This window comes from Ambystoma mexicanum, chromosome 4q (assembly GCF_040938575.1).
Source record: "Ambystoma mexicanum isolate Mex_15411 chromosome 4q, UKY_AmexF1_1, whole genome shotgun sequence".
In the NCBI taxonomy this organism is placed as follows: domain Eukaryota; kingdom Metazoa; phylum Chordata; class Amphibia; order Caudata; family Ambystomatidae; genus Ambystoma; species Ambystoma mexicanum.
The window spans coordinates 138,428,156-138,446,342 of record NC_090928.1 but is presented as its reverse complement, the minus strand read 5'-3'; the positions used below and the strand labels follow the sequence as shown (position 1 = coordinate 138,446,342).

The 18,187-nt window shown below is 47.4% G+C and overlaps 1 protein-coding gene across 7 annotated transcripts in view; it reads right to left on the bottom strand.

Moving 5' to 3' along the window:
• The window catches only part of EYA4 (EYA transcriptional coactivator and phosphatase 4), an 818,352-nt gene extending 802,637 nt beyond the window's left edge, over window positions 1–15,715 (bottom strand). For 3 of the 7 annotated variants that reach the window (XM_069607660.1, XM_069607659.1, XM_069607665.1), the window contains exon 1: window positions 15,245–15,379. The gene's annotated coding sequence lies outside the window, so the exon portion shown is untranslated. Of the gene's footprint in view, window positions 1–15,244 lie in introns of all 7 variants that reach the window. The other 4 variants (XM_069607661.1, XM_069607664.1, XM_069607662.1 and 1 more) reach the window with 3 other exon arrangements.
• Window positions 15,716–18,187: the final 2,472 nt, after the last annotated feature.

The following is an 18,187-nucleotide window of genomic DNA, read 5'->3' as shown; positions in this document are numbered from 1 at the left end:
GTGCGTCCTTCCCTACTAGATAATGAAATTAATTGCGATACCAATTGCTTGATTCTATGTTTTCAACTTTTAATTAAAATTATAATTGGAAAGGAAAATGCATCTACACAATAACTAAATAGGAAAACACTACACAAAACACAGCCCCGAGGAAAGAACAGAGAATAAGCAAGGATAGCACAATGCAGAACTCTTGAGTAATGAATCAGGGGTGTAAGAGAAATAAAAACCACACTGTTCTTTAAAAAGGATATGGTCTTGGATGCAAAAAGGGAACTTGTGACCTAACCACGAGAACTGGATCAAGGGGCAGTTAATATTCAATAGTATCTTTTTGCAGGTCTTATCATTTTGGCAGCAGTGAACCAGACTTCCTGGCGCTGCGTAAACAATTTGAAAAGTGGGTTAGTGCAAAAGGCAGAATCTGGGGCTCATGCTGAAAGCAAGGCTACAAGCAGTCAATGGTGAAAAACACTAGAATCCAGCTGTCTTGGCTCTCAAGGTACTATGCATCCCCAATCCAGGGGTGAGTCCTTTTCTTGTGCTTCCAAACACAGGAGAGGATGGCACACAACTGCATGGGTCCTTCAACACATTGAGGTCCATGGTACCACTGTGGCTGGCAGAGAGGCAGTTAAAACCCCCCAATGGTCCCTGAGGATGTGTAGGCGACATTACTTTACACTGCCTTGGACACTCAGTCTTCACCTAACTGGCGAAGGACTTTGGAAAAATCCACTCTCCCAACAGAAGTCCAATGAAATCTTCTTGGAAGTTTTGAGTCCGAAGTTTTATTCCAAGATGATTCACAGAAGCGGTGGGAGTCCCCTTCTTATAAAGTCAAAAGCTTGCAGGCGATTGCACTAAAGCTATCCTGCCTTAGGGATCAAATCCCTATTTTTTAAACAAGTGAACTTTACCCTTCCAACATCACACCCAAAGTACTTTGCTCTAGAGGAAGTGGAGCGGACAGGAAGGGGAGAGACAGGCATAGAGAAAGATGGTGGAAGTCTTCCTGCACTGAACAGAGCCCTCCCGTCTACCATAACCTCACCCACTTCCCTTCTCACTAGGAACAAAGGTCTTTAGAAATGCGGCATCCTATTATGAGGCTACTCTCTTTAAATGGTTGTGCTCCTGTTGTGCGGCTGTCTTTGGTAGAGCGTGTTACCTGCAATCACAAAGAGATCAAAGGAGAGGCATGGTCATTCAGGTTCCGGTCTTATCATTTGGCAGGCTCGGCCCATCCGGACAGAATACACATCAACTTCCACAGCTGAACGGACTCAGAGGAGCGGACGTGTGTGATATCAACTTTGATTTGTCTGCCATGATCATAAGTAGTGCCATGCACCATGCCTTAACATAGGCATAGCTTTATTTTGGAGTTTGCCCTGCTGCCATCATGGCTACTTATGATCTTCATAGTTTTGGTGCACTAGGGGATAGCTTAACTGTAGCCCCTGCACTGAAGGGACTTTGCTGTCACTGCAGCTGTCAAATGGGCAACTGTGACTCTTGAACCAGCTCGGTGCGACTGGTAAAGCAGGTGCCACAATTCAGGATACTGATGCAGCAGCACACAGATACACAATATGCTTTTGGCATGGAGTTCACGAAAGGGGAATACAATCAGTAGATTACCCTTTCAGACACAGAATTACCAGCATCATTTTATTAATTCAAACAAATCTAAAAAGCCAGGGCTTTACATCCTTGCCGGATGTCAATCAGTCACAAAACTGGTATAATCAGATGTGGGTCCTAAGTGCTCCTCACTTCCTGGTGGTTTCAGGGAATTGATTGCCACAAGAAAAGAAAAAAAACACTGGTATTTTGTATGCGATTGACAGTGTTTGGGGTCATGTTCCCTATTCTACTATTTATCCGTCCACTGCATTATTTATTATTGGTTATTTCTGTAGCACTTCATGTCCGACTCGTCCAGGTTCTAAGCGCCCGACCTGGGATCGAACCCATGTTGCATGGCATCTTCACGTTCCCAATGCAAGTGGGTTGTCCCTTACCCATCCTCCATTTGCATGTAGTGATTATTCAGACAAAGATAACTGCTCTAAATAAAATAGAAGGGAAATTCCAAACCAACCATATCTTCCAACAAACTACTAAGATTTACTTGTAAAACAGAATTTTTGGAAGACAAAGTTTCAGAAACCCTTTCAGCTTCGGTGATTACACGTAATCAAAACATATAGGCCTGGCCACAACAAGGTCAACTGAATATTTTTGAATGGTAACATTTACTTCACCTAAGGAGTGTATAACAATAGGAGTACAACAGCTTATGGGGGTGGGGCTTAGTATGAATACAAACCTTAGATCAACACCATAAATGCTGATGTAGCTTAATTTCCACTCTACATTCATATTATCATTCATACATAAAATAAGCAGGCTGCCTTTAGAATGTTACTTATTTTTCTGCCACATACAGTTAATATTGTGCCCGGGAAAGTCTCTACTAAGGACTTACACTAATGTTGACCTAAATCAGCAGACTCTATGAACCCCAATGGCAACGTGCCTTCAAACCTTCTCTACTGTATATCAGAGGAATAGAACATCACCAGCACCCACACGTCAAATTTAAAACGGGCTTTATGTAAACTTCATCATTTATACCAGAATGTGCACCTTTTATTGCAACAGGCAATTTCATATCAGGAAATGACATTGCCGTGCTTAATTATTGTTCCCACCCCCTTCCCTCCTGCATTCAGTTCCGACAGCACGTGGTCACAGAGGGATATGTTTGTATTCTGGAAATGGCGTCCACCAGGGGCTCACTAAAATAATTGTGTTCCTTTTTATTCAACATGGGCTCTGACACGTAATTCTTTAAATTCTAGAAAAGGCTTCTTGAAAGGAAAACCGGAGCAGAAAGGGTGATATATTGTCGTAAATAATATGGCATTCCCACACCAGCTACTTACTTTGCATGAGAATTCTTAATGAAAGCCTACAATACATATTTGACAGTTTGATACAATGTGTCGTTTGCTAGGCAGAGGGTGGATTCCTGCACCCTTGCATCTTCTTTTCATTGCAACACCCTTAATTGTTGAAAATGGAACTCTGACTGGATGAATAACCCAAGATTTTTTTTATTTTTATTATTGAAAAAGGATGCAGGCAATTCTGTTTCTGAAAGAGACATCTGCCAATCAGAACCCTGAAACCCCATTTTCATAAATGGTCCATGTCAAAATTATAATGCAAGCGTGTGCCTTTGCTGAGAAAGCTTACAAGCATCCTGAGCCCCAGCTCAGTGGGGGCACAGAGCTGGTTCAAAGGTTGCATGTATGTTCCTGACAGCTACTGGGACACAGAGTCCATACTAGTAAGCAGGACTTTTTAACGATCTGCACAGCTGATCTAAATTGTAATATTTGTATGCCTTTTGTCAGTCTGGTGGCACATACAACTAAGCCATCACTGGTTGTGGCATGGCAACTACTAACAACACACCAGTATACAGTCACAGCAATCTGATAACGCACTAGTGTCAGCTGTGTGAGTATTTCCCAGATATGACAGGGCAGACTTATCTGGTCTCACTGCCTCCTTATCTGTTATGTGGAACAATACCACAGATATTGCGTCTTTGATTCCCATACAGGAAGGATAACACCATCCCCAATGGCATAGGAACTTTCCCCCAGAAGGTATCCTGGGGAACCGGTGCCTCAAAGGCAGGATTGACATCATAATGCCACTCTCACAATAGGGTGCTGACCACTGTAGTCCCTTTAAAGTCAGCATTTCAGGGACAGGAGCAGAGTTACAGTAGCCAGACAGGAGAGGTGAACAGGAGAAGGGTCCCACCATCTTGGTTTCTGTTGGTGGTCCTTTTCCTGTCCCTACAATTTCCACTAAGCAAGGTACTCTGGATGTGATGTCATAAGGCAAAGGGTGCTTGTTACAACAACCTGATTTGTACCCCTTACAGCAGGCGTGCTCTGGACAAATGCCTTGTGAGATTCTGCCTTTAAATGAAGAGGTGCACCACCTTATTCTCTGGACTCTAAAAAGAAAATGAAGAATTAAACTGAACATACGTTGGGAATACAAAAGGAAGATGAAGACGCAGAAGTTGCCAGGAAAGATGTCCATGTATGTGCCATTTTCCCTCCAGTTGTTAACCCCCCCCCCCCCCAACTTGTTTGCTGTTGTCTCACCATCCTAACCTGACTTGCCAGTGGGGCCCAGCCTTCTGCTGTACTCGGCTGGGTTTTTGCTCACTTTGTTATGGGGAAACGGACATGCCCTTAAAGACAGTCAGTACTGGGAGACTTTGTTTCCCTTAGTCTTTCACTTTGTTGCTAGTTTTTAGCAACATGTTAACAGTGCACAAGTACCTTACAGTACAGTGCACTGGAGTCTTCCTTTCATTTTTAAGGCCCTAGTCACACTCAAAGGATTTTTCAGCAGAAGTACAAATGTGCCTTGGACAGAGCTGGTGGCAGCTGTTATTTTTCGCATATTTTGAACCTTTTCTTGTGATCCATATTGCATTTACCGTGTTTGGGCCAGGACAGTGGCTTAGCCACAAAATGGCCATCCCATGGAGGTACTATCTTGTTCCTTTGCCTTCCCCAGGTCGAACAGACCCGGAAGACCCTTATTTGGTCATGCAGCTCCATGCGCAAACCAAAGCTTTTGCGGGCTTCTGCATTCCTTGTGTGTGTGCCTCCAGGATGTGGACTGGAATATCTAGTTCCAATACACGTCCTGGATGTCTGGTGTGCTGGAAATGACTGGGACCACTATGGTTCATGATTGGTCCACACCTGGGATGGCTGTATGTGAGCAGATCTCTCATTGGGTCCTCTTCATTTTGGCACTAAGGAGATTCTAGATAAGAGCAGGCCCCTTACACCCATACCAGGTCAATCTCTTCAGTTCTCACCGAACTTAGGATAGGAGCTAATTATGCTGAAACCAAGAAGCGGAGCAAAGGAACTGCTGGTGACCTGCTGGAAGCTTTGGCACCCTGGGCCCGCTGTCGTCCTATTGGATCCCCTGTTTCTGATCAAACTTAGAAGGTCTGGACACGTGCTTCAACCCATTGGAATAGTGGGATTAACTATTCTCAGCACCTCCACCTTACCCTGAAAGCAAGCCTTTTCAGAAGTGTTTCTGGGCCAAGCAGTGACCTGGCCAGCTTGCATAGGACCTTTGCCCTGTAACTGGCCCCGTCTCGAGTTGACACTTGAGCATTTGGAGACTGAAAGCTCAGGGTAAAGGGCACTCTCCCGCAGAGTTTTGAACACCTAGCATTCCTAGGTCTGGAATTAGGGGAGTACGCCTGAACCCGAGCATATGCTGTCACTGTGTCGCCCTGCTGTGGTGACAAACTTTGTGGGTACCTTGCTGCTGTGCCCTCTGACCAGCTGCAGTGGAATTGGCCTGATCCCTTCATCGGGAGCGGAGAAATCGCCACTATGTCCTGCCACAGAATCACCCCTGGAATGCAGCCCCTGAAAGCCGCAGAACCACACAACTGCAGCATCCGAACCTGCAACTGAAGTGGACTAGACTGCTGAAGTTTGGTCCAGAGTGTGCAGAGGGTCAGTGAGTACTTGCAACCCTTACCGGTGGACCCTGGCGCATCAATTCATTTTTACGCTTGAGTGTCCCCCGAGGATCACTCTTCTTCATCGAGGAAGCCTGTGCTACTGAGCTATTCCCAAGTCTTGGATCCTGTTCTGCCCTCTTGGGGAGACCCTCCTCAAATAGTGGGAACTTATTCTTTACTGCCTCACCGACCATCCTGAGCTGCTACGCCCCTGCAAGAGACCACATTTTGGCTCAACCACACGATTGAATGCACCAGCACGAAAAGTAATTTTGAGCGCAAGGCTCCGCTCATCATAGGGTTTGCACTGCCTCTTAGTTAGGGTTTGCTTAGTGACAGATGCCTAAACAATATTTTCACTGTTTGCTCCCTTTCTTCACATGTTGTGGACCCTTTTTGTGCACTATTCTTTTAGGCCATTGGTATCTGTATATATGTTTGATAGTAGTGTTGTGTTGGTTTAGTTATTGCTATTTGCTTTGTGTTTGATTTAAAAGGCCTTTAATAAATGTATATGTATTTTTGATATATATACCTGACAGAGTAATGTGTAGTGTCATTTAGTGTGTGTGCTCATTGTGGGCTTCCGATCACCCTCACCCCTCCTGAGACCTAGTCTTGACTGCTGCCAATGCTACCCTGATTGGTGTGGCTTGTCCAGAAGGTTACCCTGTTCCAAGAAACTAGGCAGGCCTTCTGAACCTCTGACCACTGGGTCAGAGTTCAATGTCTATCTTAACAGAAGGCATCCAAGGCACTGGCCATCTCTGCTTCCCAACCATTCCCAGGGAACAGCAGGAGTGGACCGACTGCTGTTGGACCAAGGCCACATTGCTGGCTGCACTGTTACCATGACCTCTATGATTGATCATTGCTGGATTAGTAGTAGCGTGGCCCGAGGGCTGGCTATAATCTTCAGGAGGAGTGTGCCCTGGTTCTGAAGCAATCCAGACAATAGTATAACCACGATTAAAAGAATTTCATTTCTCTACCAGGTTTCGGAAAGATTTAATTTAGGGCTTACATTTTAAATGTACTTGTTTTAATGTCTGGTGCAGGAATTTCTTATTACAAAATGTTGTGAACACTTTTGCGATATGGAAAATATCGCAACTTCATAGTAAATATTTCAAAGACAGATATTCTCGATGACAAGGAAGCGTTTCACCTTTTTAGGAACAAACAGGTACGATGGACTGAAGACAGTTTCAAATATCTGGGGATTCAAGTAACAAGCAACATTCAAAAATTGATTAACAACACTAAGATCAAGTTGCAAGACATTATCTCTGAATGTAACCGGTGGTCTAAATTGAATCTCACATTATGGGGTAAAATTGGCGACATCAAAAGGTTTCTCCTCCCCAATTTGCTCTACTTCTTTCATATGCTCCAGCTTCCACTACCAAGCAAGATTTTTAATGATTTCTTGTAGGATGCGACAAAGAGACCCCTTATCCCCATGTAGATCTTAAGGTTTACGGTTAAGGATGGTGGTTTCGGTTATCCAATAATGAATAATTACCACGCAACAAACTCATTACGAGATCTTCATGGATGGCTAAATAGGAGTTCCGATTCCAATCCAGCTTGGATCTCTATTGAGAATGGAGTGTATCCTCCTCCTATGGATGGACTACTCGTTAACGATGGAAAAACATTGGATGAATAGATTAGTGCCACCAACAGTTCATCATACTGTAGTAACCTGGAATATTGTCCATAAATAAAATAAGGTTAAAACCTTGCTGTCACTTGAATCAAGTCTCTGGTACAACCAGGCTATTACCTGGGGGCATAATTCAATTCATTGGTGCTCCTGGCAGAAAGCTGGCATTTGGACGCTTAAAGATGCCCTAATTGGAAATGGATTAGCAGACTTTGGCTTTTTACGCTTCAAATATAAGCTAAGTGCATCAGAGCTATCAATTATTATCCAGCATTCTAGTGCTCACCCCCCCCCTCAATGCAACATTGCAAGGTGAACCACAGTTCAGTTGTCCTCTGAGGGTGCACACCATATCTGCCTCAAGGTTATATCGTCAACTGTTTCTAACTTCCTGTATTGCTGACTCAAAGCATTTATGAGAACGAACTTCAAGAGCCTATATCAGACGTAGTTTGGTCAGGCACATGTAGCACATCTTCCGAATGAAGGTAGATCAGGGTCTGCGGTACACCCAGCAAAGAAGTGTTTGTTGTTTGTATTGGACACCATTGAAGATGCGAAACTCGCCTGTTAACAGATTATGCTGGTCAAGTAAAGCTGTGAGGGGCACAAACTTGCATGTTTTGGGAATGTAGAAAAGTTGGAGATTATTGGGATGATGTTATTAATAGAATGGAGAAAGTGACAAATTGCAGTAGTCCTAGTTCGCCAATGCTCAATTTTTTTGGTCAAGTGTCATTGATTCCGAATGTGTCTCGTGAGACTAAACACTGGTTGTACAGAGCTTTAATAAAGTCCAAAAAAGGGATTTTAGAAAATGGAAGAGTTTGGATAAACCACTGCATGAAGAATGCTGACAATTAAACCATAGCATGCATCCAAAGGAAAAGGTGCCTTTCATGCAGAGAAAATCTCTAGATGATGATAATGCAATATGGGGTCCCTTTAATGATTTATGTGAGTGTAAATTTTTTAACATTATCATGTGTATCATTTGTTCACGTTTGGCTTATTGTTTACCTGTATCCCTGCCCTTCTTTTTGCTACAGATGTGCTGTACTTAATTAGATTTTTAAGTTTGTATGTTTCATGTATTGCATCTCTAGTCCATGGTCTGATGAGACTTTGTAATAAAAGAATTCTATAAATACATTTTACAAAAGTCCAACGAAGGTTCTACAAAAACCGAAACTTTTATAAAAGCTTACTAAGCAAACAAATAATTAAAAACACTAAAATCCCACCACCCTGAAAAGGGGAAAGTCTTTGAAACATGGGGCACTCTGGGTGAATTTGGGCGTGCATGCAATTGATTGGAGCAGCAAATGACAACAGTACTTGAAAATATCGTTAAAAGGGCAGAAAGAGTGGGGTCTTAGCCACTAGGTCCCCTTTAAGGCAGACTAGGGGAAAAAGTCAAACTAAAAACATCATTATTGCTGTTGGGGAACTGGGGGGCACAGCGTTGATCCAGACTAGTTGGCACTTTTCTGCATTCGAGTCGGTGAAAGATGATCAAGGTTAGCTGTTCCAGTGGCGAGTGGGCTCCTAGCCGGTGCGCTCTGTGGATCGAATTGGCATTCGAGATGCGTCAAGTCAATGGCTCCCAACAGGTCCAGTTGGCAGTTGATTCAGGTCGAGACAATGCTTTCACTGGATTAAGTAAGCAGTCAAGATAATGCTTCTGTTGGGTTGAGTAGGGGTCCAGATGCGGCATTCGGGTGCTTCCACAGCAGCGACTCAGCGCTCGAGTCACAGTGGTGATGTGCTTCTCTGGGTTGAGCCAGAGTTGAGACAACTCAAAGAAGAAGGAAAGCGGCTAGAAGTAGGCAAGCCTGCATGAACGTGCCTTGAGGTTGTAAAGAGGGTTCCCAGCTGCATCTGAGTTGCTGAGAGGCCCAGTCCAGGGACAAGATGAGTCCTTTGTTCTGCACTTCCACTGCAGGAAGACTGGCACATACAGGGACCCTTCCCCTTCAATGAGAAGGATCCTTGTTACAATGCACAGATAGCAGAGGGGGCTTGGTCCTCAGCAGTTTAACCCCAAATGGGCCCTTGCGATGGGTAGGGAGAAGAGATGTCCTCTTCCTTGGAGCCTATTGTATAAATCTTTATTTAGGAGGACTTTAGAATAGACTGTATCCACAACAGAGTGCCAGGTGAATCTTTCTTCTCTTAAAGTCCAAAGATGAATGAACTAGGAGGATATTCCCCGATTCTAATAAAAGGGTACAAAGCAACACTCATTTAGGGGGTCTAATCCAGGCTACTTTAACAAGTGTAGTTTGCCTTCTGATGTCATACACAGAGTACTAAGTCTGCAAACAAATGTGAAGGGAGCAGGACGTTTAGTCAGCCTTGGCAGAATCGATGATTGTGGAACCCCTCAGGCTTCACTAACACCCCCTTGTCTTCTTAATTCAAATGGACTCCAGTGATCAGCACCCTGGTGAGAAGGGAGCCTTTGTCATGGGCCATCTTTGAAGCACTTTTTCCCAGTGGACATCCCAATTAGGGTTACTGTCTCCTGGAGGAAGAGGTTGACCTTCCTCAGGGGCACAAAAAAGAAGCTTCCTAGGAAGGGTCTCATGTGGTTGCTGGTAGTACACTCATGCCACACAGCTAATACATGCACAGCCTTGTCATGTATGCTTCACCACCACATCAACTGGACAATAATAGAACATCCAAATCTGTGTGGCTTTATAATAGTGTAATATCAGTAGCCACCATATAACCAGACACAGCCTGTATTTCTATAGTGTGCCACCAGGCGGCTGGGGTACACAATTTTAAGAAGATTAACAAAAAGGTGCAGGCAGTTAAAAAGTCACCTTTGCATATTGGAACTTTGGGTTCTAGAAGCTGTTCTGTGATGCACGTGACCTTAAACACTGCTGCCAGGGCAGGCAGTTGGGATGTTAGGAGATGGTCACAGCAAAGATACATGGGTGCACTATGTTGTAGGCATGGGCCATTACGAAAGGGGATACCATTAGCAGTCCTCCCTTTAATGTAATTACCTTCATCATGGTATTGTTAATATCCTGCCCCCCTCAGATGGCATTCTCGTCACATCCGCTAATATCCAGTCATTACCTTTTCGGAACGGTCACGTGCTGATCATTTTTTCAGGCCAGTATTAACCAGGCATCAATTAATTACAAATATTGATACGTCGCCCTAAAACATTTAAATGCGTATTTGAGTGCGAAGGAAGTATAAGTGCATCCAACGCTCTACCAGCCTCAAACGCCTTTATTCGCGAACACACACTTCCAGTACAGTTAGACAGTCACATCAAGTCAAATGCCTTGTTTTTTTATTTTTTATTTGGCGATTCTTCGTGGGAAAAAAAAGTCGGACCACAGGGTTCGCCAATGCTCGCCCTCTCTCCTCCCCCCTGGGGCTGATCATTTCGGAGGAGTCCGTTATCGCTTTCCCGTGACAGGTAAAGTCAAACATCGGAATAACATCAGCAATGAAAAACAGAAGAAAGAAAAAAAAACGTTGACCTGCCCATCTTTTTCCGTTTGTTTAAAATAAGTAAAAACTATTCACAATCCCCAAACCAGTCGCGCAATATTGTCCCATGCAGCTCCAATTATGCTGGCGAGGGGTTCCATTCCGCGCAGCCTACCCCGACTAACGGAGCTTGAATTCAAGGGTAACCCAGGGGGGCCGTGAATTACTAAAGCATCATCGTGCGCTGTGCAAACTCCCGTTTCCTCCCGGATGTGTATGTGCTGCCACTTCTATTTTTTATTTCAAGGGTGGTCTTTTCACTGTATGCCAAATGAAAGTTGAACTCCCATAACCCCTGTAACCAGAAACGTCAGAAAGGGGCCAGAGAAGAAAGTATGGGCAGACTTGGACTCAAAAGAACAAGTAAGCCTACACGTCTAGTTCGAACGCTGTCTCTGCTCACTAAGCGACACAAGTATTTTGTTCAAAACTGGTAACTACGTTGCCAAAAATGTGCGTACGTTTAAAAAGTAAAATCAGGCTTGTCTGTTAATTGGCTTATAAACATGTCCCTGTACACTCAACGGAATCAGTAAAAACAGGATTTCTCACAAAGGGGAATAAGAAGGCACGTCACACTTGCACGCACCCAGAATTCGGCTGCAATTAATTGTTTTAACGCACTCTAAAGAACTTCTGCTTAACAATGCGCACAAGAAACATTTTCCAACCTGGTGTTGATTACAAAACAGAGTCAGTACGTGCAAGAACTCCAGGTGTCGATGCCGTTTCTATGCAGTAACTGAACACAGTTGCCAAGAAGGCCCATGAAAACCTGGCCTGGACTTCTCCTTACATAAAGCATATCTTACTGTATAGAAAGAGAACACTCTCCATATTAAAAGATAATTGGTCCATGCATAGACACATACATTTAAAGCATGTTGTATTATATGAACACAAGAAAATAAAAGTCCCCTCGCGCTAAAGGGCTAAGAGAAGCAAAGCCGGGTTCACTTTCCACAAGGAAGTGCCCAAAAGCACATTATTGTGATATGTTTTATTGTGTATTTTCTGTAAGAAAATAAAAAGTCTACGGCCTATAATTTTTCCACAACGAAACTGGTCTGCTATCTTATTCCATAGGTAGGGGTCAGGTAACAAGAGCAAAGGGAGCCCACACTACTAAGCCTAATGACACAAGCCTTTCATTGTGACTGGAAAGTGATCAATGGGAGCAAGCAGCTTCCCTTATTTTGAGGACAACACCTCTATTTATTTCTTGATGCTACAATGAAAGGTATTTACTGCCAACCATGACCTAATTTTAGGGTTTAAGCCTTTAACAGCTCAATGAAAAATGGTCAGCAGCTGCAAGGGGCGAGGGGGGGCGCGATGGAGAAGGCACTGGGGCTGAGGGCAGGGGCACAAACGCTAGAAAGGCCCCACTAACGCAGATGCCTCCCTCCGCTCCCTTGTTACCCACACTGATGTGGGTGCAGAAACGTGGGACAAGCAGAAAACAGGCCGGCGTCGCTGGCACCCAGCAGTGCGTCTGGAAACCATTTTGTCTAGGAGCGTTCGTTGCGCTTCCTTTTCAGTGTTAATGTTGCCTTTGGGCCAGAAAAGTCCGATTCGTAAAGCAACGGTTTCTGTTGGCTAGAAAATAAAACATGAATCCAAAAGTCCAACCTGTCCACTTTTGAGTTAGGGCTTAATGTTTAAGATGAAACTAGAAACGGGCAAGGGTGGAAAGACTTCCTTAGAGAACACAGCCCTGGCATATTCTGTCTGCAAAAGCTGTTCAGAGGCAAGCTTCCTTTTGGGGCCTGGGAGAGCAATTGGGTTAAAGGTCATAAAAGCGTGTCTGTAATAGTACACGTAATGTACATTTCAAATTGATTCAAGATAAAAAAAGACGTTTTAATTGGTTAAACAGACACATTATATGTTCAAGGTTAACATATTTCAACACCAAGCACGTACATGGGTCCTAATTGCCGAATTCCTCAGTTCACAGACTTGTATACATCACCCCTCCTTTGCTCTCTCACGCCAACTAAATTAAATAATTGTGCGGCGTGACACTCCTTGCCCATCCCAGTGATGGATTTTCGAGGGCCGCTGTTTGTGACAGAGGCAAGCAGCGGGACACCTCGTCAAGTCCTATGTTTAGACACGGTCCCCGGGTGACAAGGCTAACAGGGGAGGCCTGCACGGCGGGGGGTTGTCCTCGGCGACACTGGCCGCGGAGCTGGCAGCCAGAACCCGGTAACTCTTCCACCAAAGGGGGGTGTGGGGGGTCGGCTGTGTTTCCAGTTATAGTGCACAAGGCACTGATTAATTAAAGGCATATCCCTTAATCTACAGGGCATATGAAATGTGAAATACGAAATTGGGGTAAAAATGTGCGCTGCTTATACTAAAGGGACAGAGCAAGACGGCACGCCAGGGTCATCCTAGGCAGGATGATAGGCTGAGCGGGGACTCGGCGCATAAAAGGAAAGTGTAAAGGATAAGCGCCGTGCGTGTGAGAAACCGCAACTCCCCATTCCAGTGGGACTCTGTTGCTGACGTCTGCTCTTACTAGTACTATCCTCGCCGTGAAATGGCCACGCGCGACTTCTCGGTAAAAGTGTAATGATTTGCGACCCACATGGGCGAGAATGCCGCGGCCTGCTGGGAGTGGCTGTTGTGTGGTTGAGGGCGCCGGACCGCATTCACCGCCCACAGCCGTCCACGTGTGATGGCAGACCAAAACAATGTGGGAAGCAACAACCCGAGGGAGGAGGGGGGTGGGGGAAGACAATATCAGCCGGGCCTGCTGCAGGGAGAGGTGACCGGCATTCATCAAAACCAACCACTGGCTGGACGTCACTGCGGGGCACAATTGGCGTACGAGGACATAGAAGGCAAAATGCCACCGGCGACTGATCAGCATGGGATATGAAGAATTAGGGATAGTGTCAAAAGGGATCAGCCCCTCTACACCGAGGGCAGCCGCCAGCCTCGGGTTGCCCCCAGTGCCCACATCTGCAGCTAGCCCTCTTCCCGGGTGGCAAGGTGGCGGATAAACGACATGCCAACGCAGAGGAAGAGGGCACTTTGGTTAGGCTCTGGCGCTGCGAAGCTCTCAGACCCAGGCTTGAAACCCGAAACGTGCTGTCTAAACTCGAAAGCAGTAGCGGCTGTGCGAGGGTCTCCCGGGAGAATTAGAGGAAGGGGCGGGATTGGCACCAGCGAAGGCCTACTGGGGGAGGACTGTTACCCCGCCCCCACCTCCAGCAGGGGGGGGGTTTCTGCTACCCTTGGGCGGAGATTGTAGGATGCAAAACCATCAACGAGAAGATGTGGTTGTAAACAAAAAGCGCAGGTTTCTGCTCTGAAATAAAGTACCGTGTGGATACAGCTCTCTTTCACAATCACAGACCCAGTGAAGGGGTTAAAATCTCCAAAGCATCGCTGCCCAGGGGAGGACTGGGGCATGCAATCGGCTCGGGCGCCCATGAAAAAGTGCCCCTTATTTGCACGTTCCAACTGGTTTCTTTAGTAACATGCTATTCGAGTAGTAGCCAAAGAGGAGGTTTTTGATAAAAAATGTTGCAAACAGAGCATTTTAAAGAATATGCGGCTTGCGCCAGTAACGCTGGTCAAAATTGCAAGCTGTACAGTGAAGAAACTCAAAAGATTGTCGCACGTTGACCCAGAAATTAGCCCACACTAGTAAATTGGGCCTGCACTTCAGGATATTGCCCTATAAGCCAGCCAGAGCCTGCAGGGGAGCAGAAGGGGCTCTTGTTCATTTTAGTGCCTCCCTAAATCCGCGCTTAAATGCACACCATATTCAAGGCAAAGACTAACACTCCTAACAAAATAGTATACTATACTGCAATAGGTGGGTTCAACTAGAAAACGACCACGAAAACAATATGAAAACGTGGTGCTGTCAAATTACATTTTAGGGGGCAAAAAACACCTCCAGGCCGTCAGCACATAAGTAGTGGTAATTTGAGAATCGTCCCAAGTTAAAAACCACTTATAATTGACAGCAACTTCAGGTTTCGCCAGGTACTCAGCACCACAGCAGGGACTCATAGGTTAACAACCAACCCGCTTGGCTATACAGGCGGCTTACTAGTCTCCCCAAATGCATGTATAAGAAACATCCTATAACCCAGCTTTCCATGCACCTTAAACTGTGTCAATAAACCATACCGTTCTTCTTATATGTTGGAAGTAAATGTAACATACCTCGCAAGAAGTACAAGTTGCCTGAAGTTAATTTGCAAGCCGCCCCACATGCAAACAGGGAGGAGACAGAGGAAGCTTAACAACCAATCGCAAAATCTGCAGCAAAAGGCATTGATTGATTTCCCCAGGACAGGAGCACCCGCTAAGCACATGCTCTGTCCATCTCCCTGACGCCCGCGGCGCTCGGCGCTCTCTGGTCTGGGAGCACACAGTGTGCAGCCGGGCAGCCTGCGCCGGCGCTGCGGCCGCAAAGCACTCACCTTCCCGCCGCTGACGCTCGAGTGCGCGCTCACCGCTGCCCCGCTCCTCGCCGGGACATGTCCTGCTGGGGCAGTCAGGCTGCTATCACGGGTGGCATAGCACCTGGCGCAGGCTGAGCGCACCGGGGGCAGGCAGTCTGCGGAGCCCGGCGCGCACGTGTGCTGGAGCTCCTGGGGGGGCGGCAGCGCGGTCCCTGCTGAAGGCTAAGCGGGACTGTCTCGGGAAGGAGGCGGCTTCACTGGCCGCAGTCACAGCGGGCTCAGTCCGGTACTGCAGAAGGGACGGGTTGTTGGCTGTGGCCCCCACGCGCACCGGCCACTGTACACAAACACGCTCCCCACTCTTGCCTGCATAGTCTGCTTGCCCCTCAGTGGCGCAGTGCGCCTGCGCGGGCTGCCGGCCAGAGGAGGCTGCACTAAGTGCGCCGAGGAAAGGAGGTACGGTGCTGCCGGAGTCAGCGCAGGACCCTTGCTTCTCGCTGGGGCAGGGGTTGGCAATCAAACGAGCAAAAACAGCCGTGGAAACCACCTTGCACAGTTGCACTAGCACGAACACTTGTTTTCGAAGAGACAGCGCTTGAAATTGGAACCAAAGAAAATCTCCCTTCTCGAAAGTTCCAATACCGCTCAATTAATGGGGCAGGGAGCTTCCACTGTTTGCCTCTAGTCTTCGTCACTTAGTATTGGCAAAGGCAGTATTTTTGGCTTGTTTTTTGTAGACACTCTAGGTATTTTTTTATTTTTCTTTACCAGGTGCCAGCTATGGCCATCATATTTCCTTTTTACGTTTTTAAAAAAGAAATGAAGTATAGTCTAGCCAATTAAGGCTTTTTATTCATAATTAAAACCAATACACGGATTTATCAAGAACAATTGCGAGAATGCATATATATATATATATATAAAACACTTCATAAATCCACTGCGTACAACTATGATTAAAAGAATAACATTTCTTAGAATAAAAAGTCACCATGTGTAACCTATTCTCAAACAGTAACAAAAGCTAGTCGGCCCAACCACCCTTCACTGCTTTATAAAGTTTGATGAAAGTAAGCATGATGTGAACGAATCAGTGAATCGAACATGTGTTTGATGTTGAGCCACATCTTGATCAGGTGATACCATTGTTGCAAAATTATTTCCCTGGAAGTTTATAGCCCATAATCATTTGGAATCAAGCGTATTCACCGAATGGCCAATTGCCCCCAACGTGCGCCTGTGCACCATGCCTAGACCTTTGCATTTCACCATCAAGGCCCCTATTCATGGAAACTGGTGCAGAAAAGGCTCAAGCGCTGCGTGCCGAGAAGGAGCGTGCGCAGAGAAATGATTGCGCGGCAGGCGTATTCATGGATTTCCCGAGGCATCAGTAGCCGTGGCGCAAGGAACAGCAAGCTGCGCCAGTAACGCCCCAACACGCCCCCACGTACAGTAAAAAGCAAGTGAAATGCCTAACAAGGCGCAAGCCTCCGCACCCTCCCCGGGCCAGCATATAGCCCCCTTAGCGAAATTGCGTGAAAACTCTGCATGATCCCTAGCCACACCCCAGTGTAATCATGTGAAAACACCACACAATCCCCAGCCACACCACAGCGAAATAGTGTGAAAACGCCACACGATTCCCGGCCGCACCCCAGCGCAATCGCACGAAAACACCTCGCAATCCCGGCCGCATCCCATCCAAATCGCATGAAAACGTAGCACGCTCCCGGGCCGCACCCCAGCGTAATCGCGCAAAAACACCCTGCAAACCCCGGTCGCACCGAGGCGTATTCGTGCGAAAACACCCTGCGATCCCCAGCCGCACCCCAGCCAATTGTGCATCTGCACCTCGCAATCCGCAGCAAGCAGACTCCTCCTGATGGGATACCCCCACCCCAGCACCCATCGCCTGTGAAACCCCACCCTGCAGGCTGCCCTCTAAACATGGGACACCCCTACCCCAGCCCCCATCACCTGTGAAACCCCACCCTGCAGGCTGCCCCTCCACATGGGACACCCCCACCCCAGCCCCCATCACCACACCCTGCAGGCAGCCCTCTCCACATGGGACACCCCCACCTCAACCCCCATTACCTGTGACCCCACCCTGCAGGCAGCCCCTCCGCATGGGACACCCCAACACCCATCACCCCACCCTGCAGGCAGCCCTCCCCACATGGGAAACCCCCAGCCCCCATCACTGGTCACCCCACCCTGCAGGCAGCCCCCGCAACATGGGACACCCCAGCCCCCATCACCCGTCATCCCACCTTGCATGCAGCCCCCTCCACATGGGACACCCCAGCCCCCATCACCTGTCACCCCACCCTGCAGGCAGCCCTCTCCACATGGGACACCCCGATCACCTGTGACCCCACCTTGCAGGCAGCCCTCTCCACATGGGACACCCCCACCCCAGCCCCCATCACCCCAACCTGCAGGCAGCCCTCCTCACATGGGAAACCGTCAGCCCCCATCACTGATCACCCCACCCTGCAGGCAGCTCCCTCAACATGGGACACCCCAGCCCCCATCACCCGTCACCCCACCCTGCAGGCAGTCCCCTCCAGATGGGACACCCCAGCCCCCATCACCCATCACCCCACCCTGCAGGCAGCCTCCTCCATGTGTTACCCCAGCCCCCATTACCCGTGACCCCACCCTGCAGGCTGCCCCCTCCACATGGGACACCCCAGCCCCCATCACCTGTCACCTCACCCTGCAGGCAGCCCCTCCACATGGGACACCCCAGCCCCCATCACCTGTCACCTCACCCTGCAGGCTGCCCCCTCCACATGGGACACCCCAGCCCCCATCACCTGTCACCTCACCCTGCAGGCAGCCCTCTCCACATGGGACACCCCCACCCCAGCCCCCATCACCTGTGATCCCACCCTGCAGGCAGCTCCCACCACATGGGACACCCCAGGCCCCATCACCTGTGACCCCACCCTGCAG